Here is a 5,000-nt window from a genome sequence, read left to right as displayed (position 1 = left end):
ACAAATGATGAAGCGTATGTTACCATGAGCACTCTACAGCCCCAATAATCCGTGCACCTTGGAGGGACCATGGCTGAGTGTGGAGGGGGGATGAGCAATCTCTCAGAGCCCTGAGGATGCCTCTACATGGTCCCTGGGACACCAGTGGCGGTAGGGGTATGTCAAAGTGAGGTACATATAAACGCTCAGAAACTAGATGGGCTACGATACTGGGCAACCAGTGATCAATGGCATGAGGGTCTAGCCAACCTGGAGGGTAGTAGGAGGTCCCCCTAATCCTCCCGTAAAAACTATCATGCCAAGACGGATGCTATACTGCTGGTGAAAGGGTCGCCACCAGCAGTGGCGGCGCCGCCTCCACGTGGTTCCCCGTGGGCACCCAGTATTGAGGGTGGCCAAAGGCGCTTCTCCACATAGAGAGTCCGTTCCCCCACACTGGGGGTAATTTTTCCAAGTCGGTTTCTGAAGGCAGTGTTCTGGTTCCATAGTGGATCGTGGGGTGGAGTGGAGGGGAGGATGAGCGAGAGCTCGGGTATCCCCAATGACACCCACCATCTGGGGAGGGGAAACCCAAACTAGTGACCATGTATGATACTGTCCCTATTCATGAGCTGCGAGCTGTACCACGTACAAGCTACAGACGCGATCGCATTGCTCACTGTACGGATTCTCATGCTGAGCGATCAGCTAGGAAGCGCCCCATCCATGTCGGCACCCGTGGGCGTTGCACTCGCAGTCGCAAAAAACGCTGGGCAAATATATTTCTCGGAAGAGTAACGACAGTCCGAGTCTCCTGCGTGGGAAGAGTCTTTCTAGGCCCTGACCCACGGGAAGGGTGTAGCTTCCCCCATCCCGGACATTTGACGTCGTCACACTACCGGTATTGACTAATAGACTGATTGCTGATAATCATTAGCCATACACTGGGGGAAACGGCCGACAGGGGCGGCAACATAGTGGAGCCGCAGTATCACTAATGTACAGAGATAGAACAGTTTCGACTGGAACCAGAGTCACCGTATACACGGCACTGATTAGTAATAGATGCAGAGCCATCAGAATACAGATAATATATACAACCGTCCCTATACATGCTGAAAGACTCTGCACACAATGAGAACCACACGTCAGCCAGACACTCTTATCACACACTACTCTCTTATCACACACTACTCTCTGCCTGTAACAGGCACACACACAATATCTAACCACCAGCATGGAAGAACATCCAGTGCATACTCTCCGCCACATTACACAATCCACACTATCATAACCAGACCGGGAGGTCCACCCAGAAAACACAATATCCCACCCTTCCGACATCCGCACATTGCTCAGCTAAGCCACGAACACCCACACATGTCCTACACAGGGGTGCACCCAACATCACAATACTGCCTCCTGTCACAGCACACAAACAATGGCAGGAATGAAAGACACAGATCTGCCACAACCATGGAATCGGAGCGCCGCCTGTCATGAGCCAAAAGTGCATCCTGACGTGACAAATCGGATGATGCCGCAGGCATCCAATTACGATAATCACTATCAACGAACCTGCCGCCCCCCCCCCCAATACACCTTTCCCTACAACAATGTGTACCTGAACCTAAGCTATATTGTACCTTAACCTAACCTATATTGTACCTTAACCTAACCTATATCGTACCTTAACCTAACCTATATCGTACCTTAACCTAACCTATATCGTACCTTAACCTAACCTATATCGTACCTTAACCTAACCTATATCGTACCTTAACCTAACCTATATCGTACCTTAACCTAACCTACGTTGTGCCTTAACCTAACCTACGTTGTGCCTTAACCTAACCTACGTTGTGCCTTAACCTAACCTACGTTGTGCCTTAACCTAACCTACGTTGTGCCTTAACCTAACCTACGTTGTGCCTTAACCTAACCTACGTTGTGCCTTAACCTAACCTACGTTGTGCCTTAACCTAACCTACGTTGTGCCTTAACCTAACCTACGTTGTGCCTTAACCTAACCTACGTTGTGCCTTAACCTAACCTACGTTGTGCCTTAACCTAACCTACGTTGTGCCTTAACCTAACCTACGTTGTGCCTTAACCTAACCTACGTTGTGCCTTAACCTAACCTACGTTGTGCCTTAACCTAACCTACGTTGTGCCTTAACCTAACCTACGTTGTGCCTTAACCTAACCCATGTTGTGCCTTAACCTAACCCATGTTGTGCCTTAACGTAACCCATGTTGTGCCTTAACCTAACCCATGTTGTGCCTTAACGTAACCCATGTTGTGCCTTAACGTAACCCATGTTGTGCCTTAACCTAACCCATGTTGTGCCTTAACCTAACCCATGTTGTGCCTTAACCTAACCCATGTTGTGCCTTAACCTAACCCATGTTGTGCCTTAACCTAACCCATGTTGTGCCTTAACCTAACCCATGTTGTGCCTTAACCTAACCTATAATGTGCCTTAACCTAACCTATAATGTGCCTTAACCTAACCTATAATGTGCCTTAACCTAACCTATAATGTGCCTTAACCTAAACTATATTGCGCCTTAACCTGACGCACGTTGTCGCTGAACCTGCTCTGTAATTGTTATGCAACCCGTTAAAGTAGTGTAGTGTTGCCTAACCGCAACCCTCGCAATATAGTTCGCTACTCGCACTGCCCGGTCCCCTGTGTATCGCGTCATGTTAAACACCTTGCAGGTGTTGCTGACTTTCCACATGCTCATGCTATACACTGTAATGTGGATAGCAGCAGGACGTACATGCCCCCTCCCCTTCCCCCCTGCCTTCGCAAGCTGGTCGGTGAGAAGTTTGCATGTTCAACGCCCTTCGCATGCCGACGTACTCAGCCTACGTTGTGGTACGGCCTGTCACCTGTCCGCCGATGTACGCAAAACCCACAAACTGTACTGCACATTGGTCCGTATGTACTGAATGATACATCGTGGCACATGTGACCGTATGACGACTGCGCCTAGCAACGGCGGACCATACAGTCCAAATATTGTGCACGCAGCTACGTGTCGTCTCCCTATAAGAGCTGGATTGCAGTGTGGTACGCCATACAGACGTGTGGGAGGAACGGACGCCCTGGATGGCGATCAGCATGAGCAGTCTGTTGATGTAGTGGAGCGTGTATTCGGACGTAGTCGTCTCTTCTCACACACCGTGATAGCATGTTGCACCGTGTTCCACATCTGCGACATGCTGCAGAGGCCGGCTGACAGTCGTTCGCGCAATGGACACCGCATACGTACGGGGTCGACCTTCCACGTGTTCTCTAGGCGTGCACATGTTGTTGCGTCTATGTGGGCAGACGTAGTGTGTTGTGACACCTGACACAGGCATGCAATACTCGTTGCAAATGGCGATGGACGTGTACGTTTGCTGGTGACGTTACGCAAATGAACAACTGGTAACCCGTTGTGGTGCGGTTGTTCTCGCTAGAGGTGAATCAGTGTTGGCGACGATCGGTCGAGCTATTAACCGGTTGTTTCAGGGATACCCACCATGCCCACGAACGTGAAAGGGGACCCACCATGCCCACGAACGTGAAAGGGGATCTGGGTGTGAGGCGATACGCGGCGGTGGCTGGGTGGGACCGTCCCCGGCCGGTGAGGGGGGGCCGCCCGGCGTGCTGGCAGCGCGGTGCGTGGGCGCACGCGCTACAGCCGGCTGGTGGGGGCGGGCAGTGGCAGGCGCGCCGGCCGACGGACGCGGCAGGCGGCGCAGCTGCGCGCCGGCGCCCCCTGCTCGCGGCGCCTTGCGGCCAAAGTAGGTCCTCGCGGGCCCGGTGCGAAGCGTGGTGGCCATCTGCAGTGTGCTGGTCCGATTGAGGACTTTGTGCGCTGAGGATGCGCCGCCGCCCGGCGCTCGGCGCCGCGACGCCGTCTGCTGCTCGGTCGCCCCAGCGGTTCTCGCAGGTGGTTTGTATCGCAGCTGTGCGGACGTGTTGGCGCGTGCGCTGTGCTGGGAGAGTTCGCTTCGGCACCCAAGTGGGGCTTTTGTCCTTCTGTGGCGCCGGCGTTGGAGCTGCCGGTCACCGTAGGTGGCGCGTGTTGTCTCCCGCCGGCAATGCCACGACAGCACGCTCCCGGGCCTCTGTCGGCAGCGGCAAGCTCAGTTGGGAGCACGGGTGGTCGCACCTAAAGCGTCTACTTGCCTAACTCCGGGCGATTGCGCCTCTCTCGAACCCGACCAAGTACTTAGGACGGCGCTGCGCGCCGCCGGGACCTGAGAGGGTTTCGAGGTGTGTTGTGCAGGGGAGCTCAGCCTCCTCCTGTTTGCAGAATAATTGAGCGGACGCTTGCGTGTTCGCGCGGGCCCCCGGGACACACTCCCGGGCGGCCGGCTGCTCAGCTCTAGTTGACGCAGCTCCCTGGTTGATCCTGCCAGTAGTCATATGCTTGTCTCAAAGATTAAGCCATGCATGTCTCAGTACAAGCCGCATTAAGGTGAAACCGCGAATGGCTCATTAAATCAGTTATGGTTCCTTAGATCGTACCCACGTTACTTGGATAACTGTGGTAATTCTAGAGCTAATACATGCAAACAGAGTCCCGACCAGAGATGGAAGGGACGCTTTTATTAGATCAAAACCAATCGGTCGGCTCGTCCGGTCCGTTTGCCTTGGTGACTCTGAATAACTTTGGGCTGATCGCACGGTCCTCGTACCGGCGACGCATCTTTCAAATGTCTGCCTTATCAACTGTCGATGGTAGGTTCTGCGCCTACCATGGTTGTAACGGGTAACGGGGAATCAGGGTTCGATTCCGGAGAGGGAGCCTGAGAAACGGCTACCACATCCAAGGAAGGCAGCAGGCGCGCAAATTACCCACTCCCGGCACGGGGAGGTAGTGACGAAAAATAACGATACGGGACTCATCCGAGGCCCCGTAATCGGAATGAGTACACTTTAAATCCTTTAACGAGTATCTATTGGAGGGCAAGTCTGGTGCCAGCAGCCGCGGTAATTCCAGCTCCAATAGCGTATATT

The 5,000-nt window shown here is 53.4% G+C and overlaps 1 non-coding gene across 1 annotated transcript in view; it reads left to right on the top strand.

The window, feature by feature from the left end:
* The first annotated feature begins 4,379 nt into the window (after window positions 1-4,379).
* Window positions 4,380-5,000, top strand: part of LOC126476833 (small subunit ribosomal RNA) — a 1,909-nt gene continuing 1,288 nt past the window's right edge. Inside the window, exon 1 of the ribosomal RNA XR_007587271.1 lies at window positions 4,380-5,000. This exon is cut by the window's right edge and continues 1,288 nt beyond it. This is a non-coding gene — a ribosomal RNA (small subunit ribosomal RNA).

The sequence above is a fragment of the Schistocerca serialis genome, chromosome 4 (genome assembly GCF_023864345.2).
Source record: "Schistocerca serialis cubense isolate TAMUIC-IGC-003099 chromosome 4, iqSchSeri2.2, whole genome shotgun sequence".
Taxonomy (NCBI): Eukaryota; Metazoa; Arthropoda; class Insecta; order Orthoptera; family Acrididae; genus Schistocerca; species Schistocerca serialis.
The sequence above is the reverse complement of the archived record's forward strand: the minus strand, read 5'-3'. Positions and strand labels throughout refer to the sequence as shown.